General features: G+C 42.6%; 1 protein-coding gene across 1 annotated transcript in view; it reads right to left on the bottom strand.

Moving 5' to 3' along the window:
* Positions 1-8,522: 8,522 nt before the first annotated feature.
* Positions 8,523-12,378, bottom strand: part of LOC135544061 (serine/threonine-protein kinase TAO1-like) — a 65,536-nt gene continuing 61,680 nt past the window's right edge. The window contains exon 22 of the mRNA XM_064971426.1: positions 8,523-12,378. This exon is cut by the window's right edge and continues 12,530 nt beyond it. The gene's annotated coding sequence lies outside the window, so the exon portion shown is untranslated.

Below are 12,378 nucleotides of genomic sequence, written 5' to 3'. Positions count from 1 at the left end.
TGTATCCCTTTGGAGAAAATCACTTACTGCTTGAGGAATAAGTTAAAGACATTTTACAGAGTTTGGCAACCTTTTATTGACTATATGGAGAATCTCCCCCCACATCTCATTGATTGAATCTCTATATAATCCTCACATAATGTTTCACACGTAATGTATAATATGTAGCCTACGGCAGGTGATCCAATGTCTCGTTATTATTTTTTCTTATTGTATGTTTGTATATATAATTATTTATTTTTGTTACGCTCGTCTGTTACTGTCACTTTGTCCTTTCGTTGTCTAATATCTTTTCACTTTTGTTTTGAATGTTCTTTTTAATTGGAAAATGTAAAAATAAAATATTCAAAAAACAAAAAGATAGTGACAGGAAAAATTGTCCAAAAAAAACATAGGCTGCAATGTCTTTCCCAAAGTTTGTTTGGGTTTTCAAAGAAAATGTGGTTGATGAATGCAGCACTAAACTTAAACTACCAAAGGAAGAGAAACAATAGGGTTGTAGATGGCTTCATAAAGTCTGAGATTTTTACACCAGGGCTGATGTCAGAGGCAGACGCCTCACCAGGGCTGATGTCAGAGGCAGACGCCTCACCAGGGCTGATGTCAGAGGCAGACGCCTCACCAGGGCTGATGTCAGAGGCAGACGCCTCACCAGGGCTGATGTCAGAGGCAGACGCCTCACCAGGGCTGATGTCAGAGGCAGACGCCTCACCAGGGCTGATGTCAGTTGAATAACGACTGGGAAGAGGCAGACGCCTCACCAGGGCTGATGTCAGAGGCAGACGCCTCACCAGGGCTGATGTCAGAGGCAGACGCCTCACCAGGGCTGATGTCAGAGGCAGACGCCTCACCAGGGCTGATGTCAGAGGCAGAGGCAGACCCTGACCCAGAAGAAAATCAAAAATCAGAAGAGGTTCCTTTTGGACACAATGAAAAATCTACATGTGAAGTTTTTGTCAGAACATGATGGGTTTCTCATACTCCCTCTTCTGCTCACTGAGCCCCTTTTGGGTTGTTCACCAAACTCTAAGTGACCAGGAAACTTGCATGTGCAAACAGCATGAAAATCTCAGTTTTATCGTACAGAAACTGCACCACCTGAAGATGGCTTGTGTCCCCCTCCAGACAGAAGAGCACACCAGCAATCTGGCACCACTTGTCACCAGTGCTTGATTATGTGCAGAGTGCACATCCAGAGGTTACCACTATCCATTTTCACAGTGATGGCCCCTGCACTCAGTACAAGCAGCGAGGGAATGTTTTCCTGTTTTGTACTGAGCTGTTCAGAAGAAGATTACCACTGGAATGTGGAACTTCTTTGAGGCAAGCCACGGCAAGGGTGCCCCGGATGGAGTGGGCAGGGCCCTGAAGAGGACGGCTGACAGTCTTGTCAACAAGGGGACAGATGTCCCTGATGTTCAGTAACCCTAGGCCATGGAGAGCTGACCTACAGTGACGTCAGCTGCTTGTTCACAGCAAAACAACATCTGAGCTGTGAGCGCTTTAATGCAAAGCATTTCATATTCAATCGACAGAAGGCTGACACAACCACAGGAGATCAGTGGCAAAGTTCTGAGGTTGTTGGCAAATGGTGTGTGCTGAAGTAGAATGGTCAACTTGAGACACGTCAAGGTTCGTTGAATGAAAAGGATTGGGGCCAACAGGTTTTGCTGGCCAGCCCGCGAAGACATCCTTTCGTACCCGTTTCAAGACATCCTGTGTACCATCCCACGAGCGAGGCAAGTCACAGGTCGTTACATGGAATTTGACAACGAAGTCTGGGACAAACCAGACTGTTTCTTAGAAAAGGCAAGGAAAGTTTTTGTTCATTAATTTATTGCAATTCTATATGAAATACAAATTGTATGTCACGTTTGCAAGTGAATGTTGTTTTATATGCAGAAAATACATTTCAAGTTAATATTAGATACTGGTAGTCAATGCAGAGATATGAGGATCTGCTTAATAAGCTTAGCTTTTTGAATTTGTCTCTCTTGCCTTTTGTAGAGGAAGATGGAGAACCCATACTGTGCAGAGGCAGGCTGCAGGGGGAGGAGCAATTCTCACACCTCTCTCCACTGCCCACCACCACACACTTATATATTTATTTTATTTCACTTTTATTTAACCAGGTAGGCCAGTTGAGAACAAGTTCTCATTTACAACTGTGACCTGGCCAAGATAAAGCAAAGCACTAAGATAAAAACAACAACACAGAGTTACACAAAACAAATGTACAGTCAATAACAGAATATAAAGAAAAAAATAAAATAATAAGTACAGTGTGTGTAAATGTAGAAGATTAGGGAGGTAAGGCAATAAATAGGCCATAGAGGTGAAAATAATTACAATTTAGCATTAATACTGGAGTGAAAGATGTGTAGATGATGATGTGCAAGTTGAGATACTGGGTTGCAAAAGAGCAAAAAGATGTATAACAATATGGGGATGAGGGAGTTGGGTGGGCTATTTACAGATTGGCTATGTACAGGTACAATGGTCGGTAAACTGCTCTGACATTTCATGCTTAAAGTTAGAGGGAGATATGTCTCCAGCTTCAGTGATTTTTGCAATTTGTTCCAGTCATTGGCAGCAGAGAACTGGAAGGTAAGGAGGCCAAAGGAGGTGTTGGATTTGGGCATAACCAGTGAAATATACCTGCTGGAGCATGTGCGTGCTGCGCATGCTATAATTTTAGATTGGAGATGTTTAATACGAGTCAGGAAGGAGAGTTTACAGTCTAACCAGACACCATGTATGTGTAGTCGTCCACATATTCTAAGTCAGAACATCCAGAGTAGTGATGCTAGTCGGGCGGGCGGGTGCGGGCAGCAATTGGTTGAAGAGAATGCATTTAGTTTTAGGCCACGGAAGGAGTGCTGTATGGCATTGAAGCTGGTTTGGAGGTTTTGCTAACATAGTGTCCAAAGAAGGAATTTGTGTGTTTTTGTTTGTCTCTTGAGGATTGACCACAAGTTCTCAATGGGATTAAGGTCTGGGGAGTTTCCTGGCCATGGATCCAAAATATTGATGTTTTGTTCCCTGGGCCACTTAGTTATCACTTTTGCCTTATGGGAAGGTGCTCCATCATGCTGGAAAAGGTATTGTTCGTCACCAAACTGTTCCTGGATGGTTGGGAGAAGTTGCTCTCGGAAGATGTGTTGGTACCATTCTTTATTCATGGCTGTGTTCTTATGCAAAATTGTGAGTGAGCCCACTCCCTTGGCTGAGAAGCAACCTCACACATGAATGGTCTCAGGATGCTTTACTGTTGGCATGACACAGGACTGATGGTAGCGCTCACCTTGTCTTCTCCAGACAAGCTTTTTTTCCGAATGCCCCAAACAATCGGAAAGGGGATTCATCAGAGAATGACTTTACCCCAGTCCTCTGCAGTCCAATCCCTGTACCTTTTGCAGAATATCAGTCTGTCCCTGATGTTTTCCCTGGAGAGAAGTGGCTTCTTTGCTGCCCTTCTTGACACCAGGCCATCCTCCAAAAGTCTTTGCCTCACTGTGTGTGCAGATGTACTCACACCTGCCTACTGCCATTCCTGAGCAAGCTCTGTTCTGGTGGTGCCCTGATCCCGCAGCTGAATCAACTTTAGGAGATGGTCCTGGTGCTTGCTGGACTTTCTTGGGCGCCCTGAAACCTTATTCACAGCAATTGAACCGCTCTCCTTGAAGTTCTTGATGATCTATTAGTGTGGGCTCAATAGCATCTCATTCGTGTGCAAGATCTTGAGAATCAGCTGTACATGTGACGGAAGAGTGCACTGCACATGTGATGGAAGAATGCACTGTTCATGCAGAGGGTTGCAATTCCATTGACCAAGAATTACCTTGTGTATCCCACAAAAAAGGTTCACTGTTATAAACTAACCGATTTGATGTATTTAATGAATTTAAGCAACACTCCTATTTTTATTTTTTATTTTACCTTTATTTTACTAGGCAAGTCAGTTAAGAACAAATTCTTATTTTCAATGACGGCCTAGGAACAGTGGGTTAACTGCCTTTTCAGGGGCAGAATGACAGATTTGTACCTTGTCAGCTCGGGGATATGAACTTGCAACCTTTCGGTTACTAGTCCGACGCTCTAACCACTAGGCTACCCTGCCGCCTCTACGCTCTAACCACTAGGCTACCCTGCCGCCTCTACGCTCTAACCACTAGGCTACCCTGCCGCCTCTACGCTCTAACCACTAGGCTACCCTGCCGCCTCTACACTCTAACCACTAGGCTACCCTGCCGCCTCTACGCTCTAACCACTAGGCTACCCTGCCGCCTCTACGCTCTAACCACTAGGCTACCCTGCCGCCTCTACGCTCTAACCACTAGGCTACCCTGCCGCCCTTAACTTCCCATGGAACATTTCCAGAAATTTACCGGAACGTTTCCGACCCTTTGCAACCCGAGTCCTCACTGTCTGAGACTGAGTCCATACAAGACTAAGTACATATCAGACACCGGGACGAGACACTCCATGTGTGGTCTGGAGTGCTGACTTGTGTACTACAACACGTAGTAGTAGTAGTGAAAATAAAGTCTAGACCAGATTACCCCAAATGTTTAATTATCATAATTTATACGAACCCTCAAGTTATACATACTCTTTTACATACAGTTAGGTTGGAGTCATTAAAAACTTGTTTTTCAACCATTCCACACATTTCTTGTTAACAAACTATAGCTTTGGCAATTCGATTAGGACATCTACTTTGCGCAGAACACAAGTAATTTTTCCAACAATTGTTTACAGACAGATTATTTCACTTATAATTCACTGTATCACAATTCCAGTGGGTCAGAAGTTTACATACACCAAGTTGACTGTGCCTTTAAACAGCTTGGAAAATTCCAGAAAATGATATCATGGCTTTAGAAGCTTCTGATAGGCTAATTGACATCATTTGAGTCAATTGGAGGAGTACCTGTGGATGTATTTCAAGGCCTACCTTCAAACTCAGTGCTTCTTTGCTTTACATCATGGGAAAATCAGCCAAGACCTAAGAACATTTTTTTAAATCTTCCACAAGTCTGGTTCATCCTTGGGAGCAATTTACAAAACGCCTGAAGGTACCACGTTCATCTGTACAAACAATAGTACGCAAGTATAAACACCATGGGACCACGCAGCCGTCATGTCTCCTAGTGAACATACTTTGGTGTGAAAAGTGCAAATCAATCACAGAACAACAGCAAAGGAACTTGTGAAGATGCTGGAGAAAACAAGTAGAAAATTATCTATATCCACAGTAAAACAAGTCCTATATTGACATAACCTGAAAGGCCTCTCAGCAAGGAAGAAGCCACTGCTCCAAAACCGCCATAAAAAAGCCAGACTACGGTTTGCAACTGCACATGGGGACAAAGATCGTACGTTTTGGAGAAATGTCCTCTGGTCTGATGAAACAAAAATATAACTATTTGGCCATAATCACCATCGTTATGTTTGGAGGAAAAGGGGGAGGCTTGCAAGCCAAAAAACACCATCCCAACCCGTGAAGCAGGGGAGTGGCAGCATCATGTTGTGGTGGTGCTTTGCTGCAGGGGGGACTGGTGCACTTCACAAAATAGATGGCATCATGAGGGAGGAAAATATGTGGATATATTGAAGCTCAAGACACCAGTCAGGAAGTTAAAGCTTGGTCGCAAATGGGTCTTCCAAATGGACAATGACCCCAAGCATACTTCCAAAGTCGTGGCAAAATGGCTTAAGGCCAACACAGTCAAGGTATTGTAGTGGCCATCACAAAGCCCTGACCTCAATCCAATAGAACATTTGTGGGCAGGACTGAAAAAGTGTGCAAGCAAGGAGGCCTACAAACCTGACTCAGTTACACCAGCTCTGTCAGGAGGAATGGGCCAGAATTCACACAATTTATTTTGGGAAGCTTGTGGAAGGCTACCTGAAACATTTGACCCAAGTGTAACGATTTAAAGACAATGCTACCTAATACTAATTGAGTAAATGCTAAAAGTAGTAACCCAGTTATTCATGCATGCAAACAAAAATACTGAATAGCAGTTTGGTAGGAAATGCGGACAACTGCGAATGCGAACAAAGTAGAAGCAAAATACCAGATTGATAAAGGCATTACAAAATCTATATTTAGTTTTAGCTTGTGGAAGGATACCTGAAACGTTTGAAGGCAATGCTACCAAATACTAATTGAGTGTATGTAAACTTCTGACCCACTGGGAATGTGATGAAAGAAATAAAATCTGAAACAAATCATTCTCTCTAGTATTATTCTGACATGTTACATTCTTAAAATAAAGTGGTGATCCTAACTGACCTAAGACAGGACATTTTTACTGTCAGGAAGTGTGAAAAACTACGTTTAAATGTATTTGGCTAAAGTGTATTGTAAACATCCAACTTCAACTGTAAATGAATGGATCAATTGATAGCGACAGAATCACACATTGTAGAAGATTACTTCCCCAAACAAAGTCCAGCTTTTGAATGTCATAGAGACAAACCAAAGTCAGTCCCATGTGCATCAGAGTCAAGTCTTCCTTGGTAAATGTACCACTTGTATCGAGCCTGAAAGCAACAAAGTGCCCCCTAAGTTGAAACCCTCTAGGTCAGGTGTTCTCAAACTTTTTTGCTTGGTGACTACCAATTGAGGTGTTTTTTGAGCCACTGTCATGATGTGGCCCTTTCTGGGTGTAGATTGTGGCTTCCCCCGCTCTCTCACGCTCTCCTAAACCCAGGTTTTAGTGTCTCAGGTCGTAAATTCCTGGCAGAGACTCTCTCCCCGTGGTCATGCAGAGAGAGCACAGAGACTGCAGTATTTTGAAGAGGCGCAACAACCTCAAGAGGCTGAAGAAATTTGTCTCGTCACCAAAAACACTCAAACTTTTAAAGATGCATAATCGAGAGCATCCTGTTGGGCTGTATCACCGCCTGGTACGGCAACTGCTCCGCCCACAACCGCAAGGCTCTCTAGAGGGTAGTGAGGACTGCACAACGCATCACGGGGGCTAACTACCTGCCCTCCAAGACACCTACACCACCTGATGTCACAGGAAGGCCAAAATGATCAAGGACAACAACCACCCGAGCCACTGCCTGTTCACCCCGCTATCATCCAGAAGGCGAGGTCAGTACAGTTGCATCAAAGCTGGGACCGAGATGCTGAAAAACAGCTTCTATCTCAAGGCCATCACTAACATTCAGTGGCTGCTGCCAATATACTGTCTCAAATCTCTAGCCACTTTAATAATAAAAAATTGGATGTAATGCATCACTAGTCACTTTAAACAATGCCACTTTATATAGTTTACATTCCCTACATAACTCACTCATATGTATATACTGTACTCTATACCATCTTGCCTATGCCGTTCGGCAATCACTCATCTATATATTTATATATACATATTCTTTTTCACAACAATTATAAAACCCACTCCTGATGAAATTCACCTCACACTAAGCAAACCCCAGCGTGAGCAGAGGTTGCAAATGGTTGAATTTCTGAGACCAAAACATGCCGGGTGATGCTGGTGTGCGAAGTGGTTGAAACTTAAACTCTACCAAAGGACAAGACTATTCCACGTGGCTACACGGCTGGAAATGGTTCATCTGAGACTATCGATCCCTACAGAATAAGAGCAAATCTTAGACACAAATTACTAGTCTGCAGCTAGAAATGACGTAAACCGATGACGAGAATACAGACAACCGCCGAAACATCTATTCTATGAGAACATTTCTGAACGGTACTCTGAAGTATCCATTCCAACCACTAAATACTTTGATCTTCGGGGAAACGTGACCAGAGAGAGACTGATCAACTCTCCAGCAGACAGCAGATGGACCGGATTCCAACAGACAATGACATACGGGTGTAAATATATACCAATCATTCTCGAATGAGCAGCCGTATATGTGTGAAGGATTAGCATTTCAATGTATAGAACTACAGACTGTGCGTAATGAATCCTTTGGTCTTTCCCGCTCTTTCTCAGTCCCACACCTTTCCCTTTGTCCACCAAGCCGTCCTATCAGCTTAGCCCACTAGGGACTCTTTCCTGTCATTGTTAGTAACCAATATCTACTGTTTGGTTTATATCTTCTTTGATTAAAGATAAGGATTTATATCCATCTACTGTCATTGAGTACTAATAACTCAATATTAAACTGATTGTCATGTAAAACACCTTACTCTGCTGATCTTAAGCGTACACCGGTTAAAACTTGGTTTTCTGAGCAATCTTTCAAATGATTATTATTATATAAAATAGGCTTCCCAAAAATACAAGTTTATTTCAACTGGCGATTTTCTGCATTTATCAAAGTCCCATCAGGTAGTCTGATTTCAGATGTGTCCATGGAAAACAGGATTATTTGGGAAATCGTTATTCTTGCAAAGCATGTAAACGTTTAAAAATCAGAACATTCACAATAATCGTATTATTGTGTGCATGTAACCCATACTCTTGCGGTTTCTAAATAAGCAGTGTGCATACTCACGATGAAACCCCCCACTAGACCGACAGGACACAGAAGAACTAAAAGAACTTTATTACAGTGGAATCTTTGTTCAGTAGCCCTCTGCCAAACAAAATAAGTCATTACAAACTAAATATTACATTTGTCTCCTAAAACATTCTTTCTCAATTTCTTTTAAACATTTTTAAAATCACTTTTTCTATAATTGTATATATTCTTTCTATGTAAGACATTCATCTTTTTTTGCTCAACCTGTCCAGTTTAATACAGATCGCATGGCGTGGGAACGGTTCCAGTAACTCTACTGATCAGACCGTAGAGATCCCGTCTCTCCAAGGATGAACCAGAGTGGATCTCTTATTTTAATCTGACCATTCAGAGTATAATCTAGACGTCATCATAATCTGACCAACTGAATTACATCAATCGATGTAGATAAAAACCAACCATTTCTCTCGATAAGAGAAATTAAAACCATTAAAAGGAAGAGGAGTACAGCACATCCCCCTCAGTTTGGGGAGAGACCTGAAGGTTCTTTGCAGAAAGAATGAGTGGTCAAGAGAAGATGGAGAATAGTTCACAGGTCGGCAGCGAGTCTGAACAAGTAGAGACAATAGAAACCAACAGAATTTAATGGGATCCAACGGAACTCAATAGAACCCCAACGGAATCTAATAACACTACTGCAGGACCACACGGTGTGTGTGTGTGTGTGTGTATGTACAAGGTGTTGTTGATCATGTTTTTTCATTCATTTCCTTGTTTCAAAGCATTGGTAAAGACCATGTCAGTTATCACAGAGATGTGTGTCATCACAATACAAGCAGTTAATTGGTCTCAACTTGGATTTGTTTTTAAATGTCAATTTGTTTTTCAATTCTAAAAATGTACAATATTAACACATTATTTCCTATACATCCCACATGAAATTGCTGTTAAATCAACTATTTATATATATATTCTTTTACCACACCTCCCCCCCACCTTATATGAGAGGGGTCTGTCTGTCTATTTGAGGAGGGGGTCGGGGGGTAACGACAGGGGGCGGTGCAGGAGCAACAGCAGCATCACCACCCACCCAAAAGGACATTCAGCAGTCATAAACCAACACCTGTACTGTTCTGTACTATAGTCTGTATGGCATACTGTAGTGTACTACACCTGTACTGTTCTGTACTAAAGTCTGTATGGCATACTGTAGTGTACTACACCTGTACTGTTCTGTACTAAAGTCTGTATGGCATACTGTAGTGTACTACACCTGTACTGTTCTGTACTATAGTCTGTATGGCATACTGTAGTGTACTACACCTGTACTGTTCTGTACTATAGTCTGTATGGCATACTGTAGTGTACTACACCTGTACTGTTCTGTACTATAGTCTGTATGGCATACTGTAGTGTACTACACCTGTACTGTTCTGTACTATAGTCTGTATGGCATACTGTAGTGTACTACACCTGTACTGTTCTGTACTATAGTCTGTATGGCATACTGTAGTGTACTACACCTGTACTGTTCTGTACTATAGTCTGTATGGCATACTGTAGTGTACTACACCTGTACTGTTCTGTACTATAGTCTGTATGGCATACTGTAGTGTACTACACCTGTACTGTTCTGTACTATAGTCTGTATGGAATACTGTAGTGTACTACACCTGTACTGTTCTGTACTATAGTCTGTATGGAATACTGTAGTGTACTACACCTGTACTGTTCTGTACTATAGTCTGTATGGAATACTGTAGTGTACTACACCTGTACTGTACTATAGTCTGTATGGAATACTGTAGTGTATAGTATGTTTACCCCCAGACAACCTCCACCATTCTAGAACTCTCCTTTGAACATTCTGTAAACCCCACAGTTCTTATTCAGTAACTCTCAGATCCTCACTTCCACCCATCTTCCTTTAAATCCCTCTATGACTTGACCTCAACTTCCTGTACCAGTTCTATAACGCCACCCTCTCGTATCACTCTGTTCACATACACCATGCCCCATAGGTGGGAGGGTCAGGGGGGGGGGTATTTGAGGGATGGAGATAAAAAGGTGAAGGAGAGCGAGAAAAGGTAAGAGAAAGACATGGTGAATATGGATCCTGTGAGATCCACTTTCATGGAAGTGTGTGTTTACGTCTGTTTGTACAGTAAGTGCCAGCATCCCTGTGAAGTCACATGATCACGGCAAAGTGCTGTTGTCATTGGATCAAAATGGCCATCCAGACCAGAGACTGACAGGGACGTGACTGATTAAAACCCAAGAGAAGTTTTCTGCAATGTTCCAAACTAGCATACGGAACAACTCCCTGTTAAATGTGTCCGTCACGTTCTGAAATCAGTGGCGAACACAACTTATTATAAGCATCCTGTTTCAGGTTCGTGACATACTGCATAAAGACTAAATCAAGTAAAGGATTGACAAATGTAAAGTGCTTAAAAAAAATAATAAAAAAGTGACTAAGTGTGTGTGTGGATGTCAAACAGCATGACATGAGCAGACGTGGTTTGCCACTATTAGACTATGGCACAGCTACAGTACGTTCTAGCACAATCTCCTGTCAGTACGTTCTAGCACAGTCTCCTGTCAGTACGTTCTAGCACAGTCTCCTGTCAGTACGTTCTAGCACAGTCTCCTGTCAGTACGTTCTAGCACAATCTCCTGTCAGTACGTTCTAGCACAGTCTCCTGTCAGTACGTTCTAGCACAGTCTCCTGTCAGTACGTTCTAGCACAGTCTCCTGTCAGTACGTTCTAGCACAATCTCCTGTCAGTACGTTCTAGCACAGTCTCCTGTCAGTACGTTCTAGCACAGTCTCCTGTCAGTACGTTCTAGCAGTCTCCTGTCAGTCGATACCAAGGACGGGCAACTTTAACGGGGTGGGGGGCCAAAATAAAAACAACAGAACTCATCATGAGGGGCCACAGTGCCTTGCGGGTTTACGTACCCACATCCATAAACACATGCAGTAAGAGATATTGGTTTCCCCTATGACTCCCAACCTAGTGTGCTGTATCCACTGTGTATGATACCTGTATATGTATGGCTGTGTGACAATGTATGAGCTGGGCCTGCGTGTGTGTGCACGCGTGTTTGGTCAGGTGTATGAGAAGTGTGTTTGGTTAAGTGTATTACACTCCAGCTGTGGGTGTTTGTGACTCTCAGATGTGTACACACACACACAAACACACACACACACACACACACACACACACACACACGTGTATCATAGCTTTCTGATGAGAACCCTGTATTCCCATCTCCAAAACAAGACACTTCAGGAAATGTTTTTTTTTTTTTAACAAACATATAATTACCAAACTTCAGGAGCCATTATAAACATATGTTCTCAGTCGTAGAGTCAGGAAATATTCAGTCGATATTGGAGGGGAGTTCATTCAATACAAATGTTTTGGGATAAAATGGAGTTACAAGGTTTTCATTAGACAGCAAAGGTATGTATATGTGCAGAGTGTCTTCAGCTAATAATCCTAATTTGGTGTCTCTTTATATCAGTCCTGTCACACGTACCAGTGTTTCACGTGTGTGAATTGGAAATGTGTTTTTTGCATATCCCAACTCTCCCTGAGACACCCTCGGAGAGTGGGGTCACGGCTAGGGTCAGCCATTATGAACAGCGACTGAAAGCAATTGGGGTTAAGTGCCGTCGACAGACACCCCACCAACTTGTCGGCTTGGGGATTTAAACTAGAGACCTTTCGGTTACTGACCCAACCCTCTAAACGCAGTCTAGGTGTATGACAGATGTGTGTGTCGAGGTGTATGACAGATGTGTGTGTCGAGGTGTATGACAGATGTGTGTGTCTAGGTGTATGACAGATGTGTGTGTCTAGGTGTATGACAGATGTGTGTGTCGAGGTGTATGACAGATGTGTGTGTCGAGGTGTAT

This window comes from Oncorhynchus masou, chromosome 8 (genome assembly GCF_036934945.1).
Source record: "Oncorhynchus masou masou isolate Uvic2021 chromosome 8, UVic_Omas_1.1, whole genome shotgun sequence".
Taxonomy (NCBI): Eukaryota; Metazoa; Chordata; class Actinopteri; order Salmoniformes; family Salmonidae; genus Oncorhynchus; species Oncorhynchus masou.
Note: the sequence above shows the minus strand (reverse complement) of the source record. Positions and strands in the feature narration are given on the sequence as shown.